The sequence below is a fragment of the Balaenoptera ricei genome, chromosome 1 (genome assembly GCF_028023285.1).
Source record: "Balaenoptera ricei isolate mBalRic1 chromosome 1, mBalRic1.hap2, whole genome shotgun sequence".
Classification (NCBI taxonomy): domain Eukaryota; kingdom Metazoa; phylum Chordata; class Mammalia; order Artiodactyla; family Balaenopteridae; genus Balaenoptera; species Balaenoptera ricei.
Window position 1 is genome coordinate 25,292,655 of NC_082639.1, and position 16,117 is coordinate 25,308,771.

Below are 16,117 nucleotides of genomic sequence, written 5' to 3' on the forward strand. Positions count from 1 at the left end.
GGGAGAAAATATTTGCAAATGAAACAACGCACAAAGGATTAATCTCCAAAATATATAAACAGCTCATGGAGCTCAATATCAAAAAAACAAACAATTCAATTAAAAAATGGGTCAAAGACCTAAATAGACATTTCACCAAAGAAGACATACAGATGGCCAAGAGGTACATGAGAAGATGCTCAACATCACTAATTATTAGAGAAATGCAAATTAAAGCTACAATGAGAGACTTCCCTAGTGGCACAGTGGTTAAGAATCTGCCTGCCAATGCAGGGGACACAGGTTCGAGTCCTGGTCCGGGAAGATCCCCACATGCCGTGGAGCAACTAAGCCCGTGCGCCACAACTACTGAGCCTGTGCTCTAGAGCCCATGAGCCACAACTACTGAGCCCGCGTGCCACAACTACTGAAGCCCGCGCACCTAGAGCCTGTGCTCCACAACAAGAGAAGCCACCACAATGAGAAGCCCATGCACCGCAACAAAGAGTACCCCCACTCGCCACAACTAGAGGAAACCCACGTGCAGCAACGAAGACCCAACGCAGCCAAAAATAAATAAATAAATTTATAAAACAAACAAACAAAAAACTGCAATGAGGTATCACCACCTCACACCAATCAGAAAGGCCATTATCAAAAAATCTAGAAACAGTAAATGCTGGAAAGGATGTGGTGAAAAAGGAACCCTCCTGAACTGTTGGTGGGAATGTAAATTGATACAACCACTATGAAGAACAGTATGGAGGTTCCTTAAAAAACTAAAAATAGAACTACCATATGACCCAGCAATCCCACTATTGAGCATATACTCTGAGAAAACCATAATTCAAAAAGAGACATGTACCACAATGTTCACTGCAGCACTATTTACTGCAGCCAGGACATGGAAACAACCTAAATGTCCATCAACAGATGAATAGATAAAGAAGATGTGGCACATATATACAATGGAATATTAGCCATAAAAACAAACTAAATTGAGTTATTTGTAGTGAGGCGGATGGACCTAGAGTCTGTCATACAGAGTGAAGTAAGTCAGAAAGAGAAAAACAAATACTGTATGCTAACACATATATATGGAATCTAAAAAAAAGAAAAGGTACTGATGAACCTAGTGGCAGGGCAGGAATAAAGGCGTAGACATAGAGAATGGAGTTGAGCACACGGTCGGGGAGGGGGAAGCTGGGGCGAAGTGAGAGTAGCATCGACATATATATACTACCGAATGTTAAATAGTCAGTTAGTGGGAAGCAGCAGCAAAGCACAGGGAGATCAGCTAGGTGCTTTGTGGTGACCTAGAGACGTGGGATAGGGAGGGTGGAGGGAGGCTCAAGAGGGAGGGGATATGGGGATATATGTATGCATATGGCTGATTCACTTTGTTGTACAACAGAAACTAACACAGTATTGTGAAGCAATTATACTCTAATAAAGATCTATTAAAAAAAAAAAGATGTAGTGGATATGCTGTGCTGTAAAGCCACTTGAAACAATCATTTTTACTGACTGGTATCACTAACTTGATACACGTTCAAGGTTCTTCATTTCAGATTGTTTTCAAATTCTAGAGATTGCTTTTTTCTCCTCTCTTTCTGATTTAACGTTATTTTTGAAAGTGTAAAATATTTATCTGATTCCAAAGTCAAAACCACATAACAGTCTACGTGTGGAAAATTTCCTTTCTATTGCTGTCCCTCTACCCTGTCCTTTCCCACATAAGGTATCATTTTCATTTTTACTATTTTGGTTTATTCTTCTGTTTCTTTTTGCAAATATAAACAATTTGTATACATATTTATATCCCTTTCTTCCCCATTGTTACACAGAAGATAGAATCCTAGATATTCCGTTCTACACCTTGTGTTTTTTGCTTAACAATATATCTGGAGATCACTCCATTGCAGTGACCTTCCACGTTTCTTTTTACAGCTGGAGAGTATTCCACTGTGTGAATGGACCACAGCTGATTCAGCCAGTCTTAGTGATGGGCATTTGGATTGGTTCCAACTTTTTGTTATCTCAGATAATGCCACAATGAATAAACTTGCACATAAATCATTGCAGCATTTTTTTCCCAGCATATCTTTAGGTCAGAATACTGGAAGAGGGATTTCTGGGCCAAAGGGTAATTGTATAAGCAATCACGTATTTTTAAAAAGTATTTTCAAGTTCCCCACCCAAAGAGTTGTACTGTTTCACATTCTCCCTAATAACCATTTTTCGGTCATTCATTCAATAAATACATATTGAAACACAGAACAAGATAAACTGGTTCTTGCACCCAGGAGATTTCAGTCTAGTAGGGAAGAGAGAGTAAACAGATGATCGCACCAATAATCATTCCTGATGTGTATTAAGAAGAAGTATTAATTCTGTAAGAGTTTATAACAAGATGCCCTAACCTGATTTGCAGGGTCAGGAAGACTTCCCTGGGGAATAACGTCTAAGCTGAAATCTGATGAACAAGTAAGAATTAGCCAGGAAAAGTGGATGGAAGAGAATACCTGAGTAAAGAGGAAATAAAAACAGAAATTATAATAATATAATTAAGGAAAAGAGAAAACTTTATAGCAAAACATATGGGGTATAGTGATCTTTATTCAGAAGAGAATTTATAACTTCAAATTATTTTACTGTTAAAAAAATGCTGAAAGCAAATGAACGGAATACACAACCTAAGACCTAGAGAAATAACAAAATGAAGAAAGGTAGAAGATTAATAAAAATAAAGTAAGAAATTAAGGAAGTAGAAAAGAAAGAAATAAAAAGCGGTTAAGGGACTTCCCTGGTGGCTCAGTGGGTAAGAATCCGCCTGCCAATGCAGGGGACACGGGTACGAGCCCTGGTCTGGGGAGATCCCACATGCCACGAAGCAACTAAGCCTGTGGACCACAACTACTGAGCCCACATGCCATAACTACTGAGCCCACTTGCCTAGAGCCTGTGCTCTGCAACAAGAGAAGCCCCCACAATGAGAAGCCCGTGCACTGCAACGAAGAGTGGCCCCCGCTCGCCACAACTAGAGAAAGCCCGCATGCAGCAACGAAGACCCAACGCAGCCAAAAATTTAAAAAATAAATAAATAAATTTATATATTAAAAAAAAGCAGTTAAAAGGATAAATTAAAGTCGGTTCTTTGGAAACATTTTTTTAAAGTACAAAACCACTAGCAAGCCTAATTAAGTATAAAAACATATATATATATGGATACAGAAGTAGCTAAAGGAATTAAAAGATAACACCATGGCAACAAATGTGTAAACCCACAAGAAGATGATAATCTATCAAAACAAATTACCAAAATTGTCTCAAGTAGAAGTAGAAAAGCTGAACAGACCAATAATCAAAGAAAAGATTTTAAAGACTATTGAAGAACTACCATTAAAACATGGCATAGGGGACTTCCCTGGTGTTCCAGTGGGTAAGACTCCGTGCTCCCAATGCAGGGGGCCCGGGCTCGATCCCTGGTCGGGGAATTAGATCCCACATGCATGCCGCAACTAAGAAGCCCACACGCATGCTGTCACTAAAGATCTCGTGGGCCGCAACTAAGACCAGGTACAGCCTAAATAAATAAATAAATATTAAAAAACAAAAAACATGGCATAGGTCTCTCTGTCTCCCTCCCTCCCTCACTTTCTCTTTCTCTCTCCGTCTCTCTACCTTTATTTGTATGTTGGCTCCATGCCTTCATGCCACACAGTCTCTATGTGAGCAGAAAGAGATACACTGGCATCCTCAGGGGCGACCTCACTGACAGCCTACACCTCATTCTCTTGTGAAACATAAGAAAGAGTACCTTGGGCTTCCCTCGTGGCCCAGTAGTTAAGAACCCGCCTACCAATGCAGGAGACACGGGTTCAAGCTTTGGTCTGGGATCCCACATGCCACAGAGCAACTACGCCCGTGCGCCACAACTACTGAGCTTGCACTCTACAGCCTACGTGCCACAACTACTGAGCCCGCGAGACACAACTACTAAAGCCCGTGCGCCTAGAGCCCATGCTCCGCAACAAGAGAAGCCACCGCAATGAGAAGCCCGTGCAACGAAGAGTAGCCCCTGCTCACCACAACTAGAGAAAGCCCGCACACAGCAACAAAGACCGAACGCAGCCAAAAATAAATAAATAAATAAATAATTTTTTTTTTTTTAAAAAAGAAAGTGTACCTTAACGTCTTGTTAATTATAATAGTAATAATAATAGCAACAATAACAAAAACTCCCAGCTAATTGCTTCAGTAACAGGGTCAATCAATCACAGGACTGCGCTGGGCTGGGCCATGCTTCACCCCTCCATGGCTTAACGGCTTGGGCACCATGACTGATAACTCCACCCGGATCACATGGAGTTGGGAGGAGTTACTCAAGGAAGTAAAACCAGTGGAGGATCACAGCCCACAGTAGGCACTCTAGCACTTTCAGACGATGAAAAGAGGAAGGAACAAGTAGTGTGCGCAATAAACTGGAGTATGGCATGATGAATGGTGACTGTGAGTCAGACAAAGCCATATAATATAGCTAAAATTTAACTGGCTATCATCTCAAATATCATCCATTCAACATTTGACAAACAATTATGGAGTGCCTACCTTGCTCCAGGCACTGTTTTAGGTCCTGGAGAATCAGTAAGGAACAAAAGATACAGAGTATCCAAGAATATCTGTCTTCATGGAGCTTATGTTTGGTTCCTAGAGTTATGTGACCATAAGAACATGACAGAATGAATGATCTCATCCAGTTCAAAGGTCTTTACTGTAAAACAGAAAATCATGTTTACACATCTTAAGAGAAAAAAAAAGCGCAAAATTCAGTCCCAACCTGAGTGGGAGTGCACTTTTTTTGGGGGCGGGGGGGCACACCAGTGAAAGCATGGAGTCCTAACCACTGGACCACCAGGGAATTCCCAAGAGTGCACTCTTTTTTGAGTAAAAAGAATTAGATAATATAAGTAACTTGAATCCAGGGATTCAAGCCTACATGGAAGTTCTCATTTTTTAAGTTTCAAAGAGGTGGTTTAGGGTAGTTTTTAGGCACATGGATTGTCAGTTCAAATCCTACTCCACCACTCATTGGCTGGGTGACCTGGGACAAATTCCTTATATTCTCTGCGCTTCAGCTTCCTCATCTGTAAAATGCAAATTAAAATTTTACTTGTCTAATGGAATTGTTCATATAAAAATATTTACTGAGTGCCTACCAAATGCCAGGCATCATTCTGGGCATTTAGGAGACATTGGGGAACAAAACAAAGATCTTGGCCTCTAGCAGGGCAAACAGTAAGTACAATCAGCAAGTAGGCTATATATATGTCTTTTTGGAGATGATAAATGCTGTGGGAACAAAAGCAGAGCAGGGTAAGAGGCAGCGAGGGCTGGGCGGGCAGGTTGCTGTATTAATAAGGTGGTTGGAGTTGGCCTCGTGGAAATGGTGAGATTTGAGTGAGGACCTGAAGGAGATGAAGGAATGAGTGGAAGCAGGTGTTGGGGGAAAGTGCTTTCCAGGCCCAGGAAACAGCTGGTGTGAAGCCCATATGGTGGTGGCATGAGCTTGCTTGGGATGCTGGAGAAACAACCAGAGGCCAGTGTGGCTGGAGCTGAGTAGGCGAAAAGGAGTAGGACAAGGAACTGGACCATGGAGGGCCCTAAAGACCACTGCAAGTACTTTGCCTTTTACTCTGAATGACATGGGGAGCCTCTGAAGGTTTTGAGCAGAGGACTGACATTATCCAATTCACATTTTAAAGGATCCCTCTAGTACTATGTGGAGAACAGAATGTGAGTGGACAAGGTAGCAGCAGGCAGACCAACTAGGAAGCTATTGCAGCAATCCAAGTGGAAGACCATGGTTCAGACAAGGGTGATGGCAGTGGAGGTGGTAAGCAATGGCCAAATTCTGGGTATATTTTGAAGGCAGAACCAATGAAATTTTCCGTTTGGAATATGGGATGTGAGAGAAAGAGAGGAATCCACTGTTTTTGATCTGAGCAACTGGAAAGAGCCTCATCAACTGAGGTGGGGGGAACTTTGGGTGGAAGAGGCTTTGGGAATGGGGGGAAGATCAGGAATTCAGTTTTGAACATGTTCAGTTTGAGGTGTCTGTTAGACATCCAAGTACAGATGTTGAGTAAGTAGGTGGTTGGATACGTGAGCGTGGAGTTGAAAAGAGTTCTGGGTGGACGATATAATTTGGGAGACATAGGCGTGTAAATAAATATATTGAAGACCATGGACCTCGATAGGCACACCAAGGGAATGAAAGTATACAGGAAAGAGTGGAGCAGCAAAGCCCAAGACTGGGGCGTCCAACGTGAGAGAAGAGAAAAGAGGAAGAATCACAAAGGAGACAGAGAGCAGTGAGGAAGGAGGAAAACCCAGAGGGAGGGAGGTCCTGGAAGTGGTGTCTCCAGGAAGAGAGAGTGATCAGCTGTGTCAGTTGCTGCTGATGGGTCAGGCAAGATGAACAAAGGCAGTTTTGGTGGAGCGCTGGGAGAGGAGGACTCATTGGAGCAGGTTTAGAGGAGACGAGGGGAGAGGAATGGAGAGCAAGGACAACAACGCTTTTGAGGAGTTTGGCTGCAAAAGTGAGTTTTTTTAAATGGGCTGATAGCTGGCAGGGAAAATATGGTTAAAAAAAAACAAAAACAAAAACAAGGTTTATTTCATCTTACTTTATAAGATGGGAGAAATCACAGTATGGCTGTTGCTGATGGGAATAATCCAGCGAATCATTGTGAGACAGGTCACTGGCTGAGACTGAGATGGGGAGGCGGTGTTGGGAGGTTGGAAAGAATGTATGAAATAGTCACTTAAAAGCATGTGAAAGTGAAGGATTCATTGCCATATAGTGTGACTGCCAGGCAGCCTTCAGGGCCCACTTGAAGTTTGTGGTCAAGAATTGTGAGAATTAAACGAGCTAATACATAATACATGAAAAGCACTTAGAACAGAATCTGGCACACAGAAAATGCTATGTAAGTGTTAGCTATTATTATTTAAAATTAAGTGTAGAAAGGTCTAAGAGAACTAAAACCACAGCATTAATAATGCTGTGATAAGAAGAAACCTATTCATATTTGGTATTTTATGTATTTGTAATGTTTAAGAGTATTTGGTCTATTAGAATGACAATTAACTGTGTAACTCTAACATAAATGTGTAATGGAGTAATTGATTAAGACGTATGATTGTCAGTAGAAATCTTACTAATGTAATGCACAATATTGGAAAACCTAAGTGAGTTTTAGGCTCACCATATTTATTAGTTTAATTTTCTAGATTGATAAGAATTATTTTGCACTTAGGAAGGTTTTGTTTGTTAAGTGAGAAAATTTAAATACTTTAAAAAAAATCAAATCTATTTAAATTTATCAGTGCAGTTTTACAGTGGTGAAGGTGTTTAATTAACTGAGCTTGTAAATGGGACCAAACATCATTCAGTTTCCTTAAAACTTATTCTTAAAATGTATTAGGCTTATAAATAGAATAATAAGATGTATAAGCCTGAGAAAGAACCACAGTTTGTGAATTTGTAATTTTAATAAACTGACTCCATTTTTTTTTTCTTTTTTGACTCCATTTTTAAAACCAAAAATAAACCTTCTTAATAGTCTTCTCTGCAGACAAAAATCATCCTCAAGGGCACCAAAGAATAGCATCAACAAATTCCAGGGACAGCTGCTTCCAGGGACAAATTCCAGGGAGGAGCGATCAGAGCCCAAGACAAAATACCTTTCTGGGGAAGGTCCTGTAGGGGGCTGGGCGCCATGAGTGGGCATAGGGTGGAGAAGGAAGGGAATGGGGGTGGGAGGACTGGAAGGAGAAAGAAGATGCTCACCCAGCTAGGGTGGGAGTTGAGAGTGAAGGGCTGAATCTTCAAGGCAACTGGGAGGTGTGAGTGAGAGAAGGCCACTTCAGGTATGAGATTTCTTCATTGAACCCCTTTTACATTATTCAGGACACATCAGTAAAAATGGCAATTGCTTTTATTTTGGTGACTCCACAGTCTTTGTTTGAATGCAATCCTGGGCGACGATGGACCTACACGTAGGGCCTTGGTTTAGGAGAAGCTGGGGTTTCCAGGCAGAAGGCTGACTGTTGCAATGGTCCCTGCAGCTCTTTCCTGGTAAGGGGTGCTGAATTTGGAAGGCACGTGGGATGTGGGTGCCAGAGAGGGGGTGCTGCTATGAGCAGAGATAGTTTCTGAGGTTTTTCCTCAGCTCGGCAGGGGTCATCCTCGGGACAGTTCTCCCTTGAACCAGGGCCTGATTCCTGGTTCATCAAATAGCCTTCTGGGTTTGGTTTTGTTCCATTCTGTTTTCCAACTCTTGTCTGTTCAGTGTTTACTATGTACCAGGCATTGTCCTCAGTTCTATACGCAATCATCTTGTGAAATTCTCTTAAGAACTCAGGGGTGGGGAGTGGGGGGAAGGATGCCCAAGGTCACCTGACTAGTTAGCCTAGCCCTCCAGCCCAAACTCTTATCCACCATGCTACATTGTCTTTCATTGTTATAGTTTGCCTCTCAGAGACCTTGACACCAGGCTTAATGATGGCAAGTCTGAACCTCAGTCTCCTCAGGTATCACATGGGAATAATACAGCCTACAAATCAGGCAGTTTTGTCAATTAATAGGGACAACTGTACCAGGCCAGAGAGAAAGAAGGAAATATTCCTGGTTTTCTTTACAAAAACCCTGTGTTCTAAACTTAAGGACAGTGCATAAAAGGAGCAGAATAGACCAACTTCACTTACACATATTGATGCAAAACTTCTGAATAAAATTCTGGCAGAATGAGAAATGTGATGTTTCTTGCGTAAGTGAGTTTATAGACTGAGTTTATACTCTTCTAAAAATATTAGCAAAGAGGACCTAATAGTATATTAGGATAGAAATATGCCATGATCAAGAGGTATTTACTATAGGAATGTTAAGATAGTTCAATATTAATAAGTCTATTAATATAATTTATTCTAGAAAATAGACTAAAATATTGGTTTAAAAGAAAAATATATCATGACTTCTTTTGGGTATTCTTTACAGAAATAAAAAGATAGATCAATATTAGAAAATCTATTAATATAATTTAGCTTATTAATAAGTAGAAAAAGAAAATGATATATTATTAAAAGATAATGAAAATGCATGTGATAAATTTTATATCCATAACTATTTTAAGTCTTAGTAAAATGGAAATGATACCTTGAAATGATTATTTTTTTAAATGTCTCAAACCAACTTTAAGCATCGTGCTTCACAATGAAACTCTAGAAATAATTCCATTAGGTAAAGAAAAATCAAAGATCCTTACCACAACTCTTAATTAACAGAGTTCTGAAAGTCCTAGTCAATTTGATTAGGGAAACACATGAAAAGAGGTATAAATATTTAAAAGGAGGAGGAAAAATAATCATTATTTAAAGTTAATATGATTATATATCTGGAAATCCGCCCAAAATACATTAAAAATATTGAGTCCAGCCTAGAGAGCCACAACTACTGAGCCCGTGTGCCTAGAGCCCGTGCTCTGCAACAAGAGAAGCCCCCACTCGCCACAACTAGAGAAAGCCCGCGCGCAGCAATGAAGACCCAATGTAGCCAAAAATAAATAAATTTATAAAAAAAAAAAAAATTGAGTCCAGCCTAGAGAGTATCATACTCAGAGAAGTAAGTCAGAAAGAGAAAGACAAATGCCATGTGATATCGCTTACACGTGGCATCTAAAATACGATTCAAATGAACATATCTACGAAACAAAAGCAGACTCACAGATATAGAGAACAGACTTGTGGTTGCCAAGGTAGAAGGGGGGTAGGACTGGGACTTTGGGATTAGCAGATGCAAACTATTATATATAGGATGGATAAGCAACAAGGTCCTACTGTATAGCGAGGGGAACAATATTCAATATCCTGTGATAAACCATAATGGAAAAGAATATGAATAAGAATATACATATGTATAACTGAATCACTTCGCTATACAGCAGAAATTAACACAACACAACATAGTAAATCAACTATACTTCAATAAAAATTTTTTAAAAACTATACTTCAATAAAATAAATTTTAAAAAACTATTGAGTCCAGGAACATGGCCAATTACAAAACAAATATACAAGAATCAACAGCATTCCCATCAAACAATAAAAAGCAGTTAGAAATTATAATAGGGAAGAGTTCCATTCATAATATCAGTAAAGATAGAAAATAACTAGAAATAAACCTTCAGAAAACAACTAGAAATAAACTTTACCGGGGAAAAAGTCTATTGAGGGGCATGGAAGAGAACTTGGAAACCTCTACCTTGTCTTAAATAGAAACACAATGTTTAAAATCCACCTATTTTTCTCAAATTAATGTAAAAATTCACACATTCCAACTCAAAATCCCCAAATGCCTTATCTTAGAATTTAACAAAACAGTTCTAAAGGTAATTTGAAGAATAAAGCTATAATAATATTCAGGGGTTTCCCTGGTGGCGCAGAGGTTAAGACTCCACCTGCCAATGCAGGGGACACAGGTTTGAGCCCTGGTCCGGGAAGATTCCACATGCTGCGGAGCAACTAAGCCCGTGCACCACAACTACTGAGCCCGTGCTCTAGAGCCTGCGAGCCACAACTACTGAAGCCCGCGTGCCTAGAGCCCATGCTCCGCAACAAGAGAAGCCACCGCAATGAGAAGCCCATGCACCACAACGAAGAGTAGCCCCCGCTCGCCGCAACTAAAGAAAGCCTGCGCGCAGCAACGAAGACTCAACGCAGCCAAAAATAAATAAATAAATAAATTTTTAAAAATAATAATAATAATAATATTCAGGAAAAGTATGAAAAATAAGAGACACTTTTGCCCATCCATTAAAATATTACAACGTTTTAGAAATTAAAAAAAAATATGGTACTGGCACAGAGGTTTTAAAACGTGCCTGGGATTTTGTATTAATTGGGTATGGTGACAGACGCAAACACAGCTGCCTTTGAAAGAAGAGTTTACTATTTACAGTTCCCAAGAGGAACGGGCATGCCCTGCCATGCTGGGCCAGGTTAGGAAAGAATCAGTGTAGGTCAGGAGGAAGGAGTAAGGGGAAACCACCAGCCAGAGCGTTTACTGCGGTTTTCATAGGAAGAAATGGGTGAGGCAGGGTAAACCGCTAAACAGGTTTAGGATTGAATAGTTTGAATAATTTCAGCAGCTCTGAGAGTGGTCCCTAGTTGTCTGTCGCCCTGGGGTGATTTAGGGCAGGGGAATGTTGGCCTGGTGTTTGAGAGGGAGATAGAGAAGGTGGTTGGATCAATAGCTATGGGTTTGGGATTGGCTGCCTTGCATATGCATACTCGGAGACAACTTGTTTACCATCTCTGGGAATCAGCGAGCCCTGGGAGGGGCAGTCTCTTCAGGATTAGTAAGGCCCCAAGATGTCAAAGCAGCCTGAAATACAGAAGAAAAGTTTTTAAAATGATTAGTACAACACAGCAGACAAATGACAATGAAACAGAATAGAAAGATGAGACCAAAGTGCATAAAAGAATTTGATATGAGGATACTTCCCTGGCGGTCCAGTGGTTAGGACTCTGCGCTTCCACTGCAGGGGGCATGGGTTTGATCCCTGGTCAGGGAGCTAAGATCCCGCATGCCTCGCAGCCAAAAAAAAAAAAAAAAAAAGGAAAGAAAAAATTGATATGACAAAGATGGTTTTCTAAATCACTGAGAGTTTGCTAGTTTGTTCAGTAAGTAGTACTGGGGCTTCCCTGGTGGCGCAGTGGTTGAGAATCTGCCTGCCAATGCAGGGGACACGGGTTCGAGCCCTGGTCTGGGAAGATCCCACATGCCGCGGAGCAACTAGGCCCGTGAGCCACAACTACTGAGCCTGCGCGTCTGGAGCCTGTGCCCCGCAACAGGAGAGGCCACGACAGTGAAAGGCCCGCGCACCGCGATGAAGAGTGGCCCCCGCTTGCCGCAACTAGAGAAAGCCCTCGCACAGAAACGAAGACTCAACACAGCCAAAAAAAAAAAAAAAAAAAAAAAAAAGTAGTGCTGGAACAATTTCCTAACCACTTGAGAAAAAGTTGTTAGAATACTATCTCACAAAATAAACGTGAGATGGCTTAAAAAATCTAAATGAAATGATAATGTGCTAGAAACATGGGCAGGTGATTCTTTTTTATAATCTTGGGGTGGGGGGAACTTTGCCAGTAAAAAGTACAGGGTAAGTATGCCCCCACGCAATATTTGGGACATACTTAAAAAGTATTTCTTGTTTATCTGGAATTCATGTTTCACTGGGCATCCTGTATTTTTATTTGCTGAGTCTAGCAACCTGGGGAGAGGAGACTTTTCTCAGGAAAGCAACCAATCAACTGCACTGACAATCAAATAAATGAAAATAAAAATAATGAGACGGAAGTTTTACCTTATCAGGTAGGTGAAGAGTAGAAAATGGTCAAATCCAGTATTGGTGAAGGTGTGGGGAAATAGGCAGGGCCACTCTAGCCAGCACTTTTACTCTTGCTTCCTCAGTGGTTCCAAACCCACAGACACTTGGCACTCGGCATCTGCTTCCTCACCCTCCATTCCTCAACCCACTGTAGCCCAACTTCTGCCACTGTCACGCCATTAAACTGCGCTTGCTCATCTGGAAAGCTGAACAGGCATGTCTCAGTCTTTGTCTTATTCAACTCCTTTGACACTGTTCACCACTTTCTCCTTCTTGAAGCACCCTCTTCCCTTGGCTTCCGTGGCCCCTCATACCCCTTGTTTTCCACTTATTTTCCCATCCCTCCTTCCCAGTCATCTTTCTCTGTCCATCTCTTCAGTGTTGGCACGTCTCCTGTTTCTCTAGCAGGTCCTCTTTCCTCACGGTCTCCAGGAGCAGAGCAAGGACTCTCCCACTCACGTCTGTCTTCAGAGCTCCAGACCTACAAACCCAACTGTTTACTAGCCTTTGATGTTCCACAGGGCACCTCAAACTCAAATGGCCAAAAGGAAAAACATCATCTTCACCCCCAATCTTCCCCATCGCAGAAAAAGCCACCACCACCTAACCAATTGTTGAAACCAGAAACCTGGATGTCATTGTTAACTGCCTTCTCTCCTCTCCTGCTCTACCCCCATCCAGACCATCACCAAAACCACCATGTAAACTTAAACCACTTAAACTTCTCTCATATCCATCTACTAATTGTCATTTCCTCTGCCACCGCATCAGCCAAACCAACTTCAGCTCCTCCATCTCCCTCACCTCCTATGACCCAACAGAAAAGCAGGCAAAGGGTGAGAACCGGACATTTGCAAAAGAAATTCAAATGACCAACAAACATGAGAAAGTGATCAACATTGTGAGCCATTAAAAATACATCCAACTTAAAAATTAATAAGAAAAAAGTGAGACACTATTTTTGCCTTAAAAAATCAGCAAAGATAAGGAAAATGATAATACATTGTACTAATGAAGTTCTGGAGAAATGGGAGATTCTCAGATTGGTATAAACCCTTTTGGAGAACAATTTTCAGTATGGTCAAAATTCGAAATGAGCAGAAACTGTAACCCAGAAATTCCTCTTCTAGGAATTTATCCTAAGGAAATTGTTAGGTGTGATATGTGTGGACCATAAAGTTCATTACAGCCCTGTCTGTAAGAGCTAATACCCACTGAGCACTTACTCTGGGCATTTTCTCATTTAATCCTTACAGCGATCAACCCTAGGAGGCTGGGAGTATTGACCTCATTACACAGATGAGAAAACTGAGAATAAAATGAATAACTTTCCTCAGGACGGTTGTAAGTATCAGGGCTCAAACACAAGCCTAAAAGCCCACACTCTGCTATTTCCTCAACGTGAAGGCCTTGACCTATGGAGGGAGCAGGTTCAGGAGAAATATCTTCTGCGTACCTCCTGCTTGGGTGGGTCAGTGGGGAGGGGTAGTGCAGCACGTGCCAGAAGGGACATATATGGAACCACGAGGGCAGGTCCAGAGTCTACATAGGGGCCTGGAGGCAGTCATCAAGTTGTGGGGAGGATGCCTAGGGCTCTTGTACTTGCATGGAAAATATGTTTTTACTTAACTGGCTTGGGGAAGGTGAGGGATATTATAGAGAAGTGTTTCAGTTAGGAATTGGTCAGGTAGTAGGTAAGCCAGCTAACAGTGGCTTAAGCGAGTCAAGGGATTTTATTTTGTCTCCAGTGTCCTTATGGTGGCTTCTTCTGTCTCCTGCTCTGTCATTCTGCTGCTCTGTCATCACAGCTACAGTAAGGAGGAATGAGGAATGGGTTTGGAAAATACAAGTAGCAGAGTCTTCCAAGGGGGCAGGGGGTGGGTGCGTGGGGGGGTGGAGATAAAGTCATCAAGCCATGCCTTGTCACCACCACTATGGAGCTTTGATTTAAAAAAAAAAAAAAAAAAAAGTCTAAGAACTTTCAAAGTCAGCTGGTGAGAGGAGACACTGAAGGAGGTTTTGGAGAAACCCTGTGTCTTCAAAGCTCCCCTCCATTTCTGTATCTACTGGATAAGCAGTCCTAAATTTGACTCTTGGCTCCCTGAGAGTATATGAGATAGCCTTAGCAGGTGCGTTGGCCTTGTCTGGATGGGCTGTGGCACTATGCAGGGTTCTCCAAGAGCCTTCCATGGGGCCTCAGCTGGAGGACAGCAGATACCACTTGGAGACAGTAGTTTACTAATTAGTTTGGGGAACCTCGTACTGGTAAACTGGCTCTACAAATTTTTTTTTATTTAAAACACCACCGTGATTTATAGCATTCTCTGATTGCCAGTGTGTAAGTACTTCCACTCTGACCAATTTCAAGCTACCACAGTATGACAATCAACTTACAGAATTCCTGAATATTTAACAATCAGCTCTTGGGAGGCTGTACATGCCAACTCTAGTACTTCACTCCTGCAAGCCCTTCTGCGGGGACCCCCAGAAATAACTGCGGGGACCTTGGAGGAAAGACTGAGGATTTGCCATCACATGAATGGGATTGAAGTCATTACAAGTTGAATATGAAAGGGCAATCAGGCAATTAAACCCAACTTTGTAGTAACAAGTTGATGAGGTTAGATACTTGGGCTATACTTGCTTTAAAATATTTTAATATGCATTCTCATTATAACATAGACAACTGTGCAGATCCATTTATTCAGCAGGTATTTATTGAAAACTTCCTCTCTGCCAGGGACTATTTGAGACACGAGGGACGAATACAATGAATAAAATAAAGTTATTGTCCTCCTTGAGTTTATACTCTAGTACATATGAAATAAGGTCAGGTAGTTATCATTGTTAGGAAGAAAATTAAAGCAGAGTAGAGGATAGAGAATGAGAGAATTTTATTTTAGGGAGTTCAGGGAAACCCTCGCTGATGAGTTAACATTTGAGCAGAGGTGGGAATGAAGTAGGGAGGGAGGTGGGCTCCCTCTGGGGGGAACACTCCAGGCAGAAGCAGGAGCACCTGGGAGGATCCTGAGATAGAAGCGAACTGGGCATGAGTGAGGAACAGCAGGAGTCCAGTGTGGCTGGAGCTCAGTGAACAAGGAGGAGTGTGGTAGGAAATGAAGTGAGACAGGTAGGGAGAAGCCACATCATGGACACTATGCACAGAGTTTGCATTTGATGCTAAATGTGATGGGAAGACATCAGAGCGTTCTGAGCAGAAAATAACAATATCTCCTTTGCATTATAAAAGGATGTTGTGTCAACATCATGTGGGTGGTAAGAGAGGAAGCAGAGAGACCAATTAGGAAGCTATTGCTACAGTTTGGGTGAGATGACAGTAGTTTAAACTAAGGTTTTTTTAAAAGTGGAGGAAGTAAGAAATGGTTAGATTGTAATAGAGTTTACAGGACTTAACAGGAAATCAGGATATGAGATGAAGTAAAAAGAAGATGAGTCTTAGATAAGCTCAATATCTTTGTGCTCTCTGCCCAAACTCTTGGGATTGGTAGGGAAGAGCAGGTGGAAAGAACTAAGAGTTCAGTGGAATGATGATATGTCTTTATTTAGTCTTCATTCTTGAAGGATATTTTTGCTGGCTGTAGAATTCTGAATTGACATTTATTTTCTTCCAACATGTTAGGCATTGAGGAGAAAACCAACCATAAAGGTGACATTTTCAGACAAAC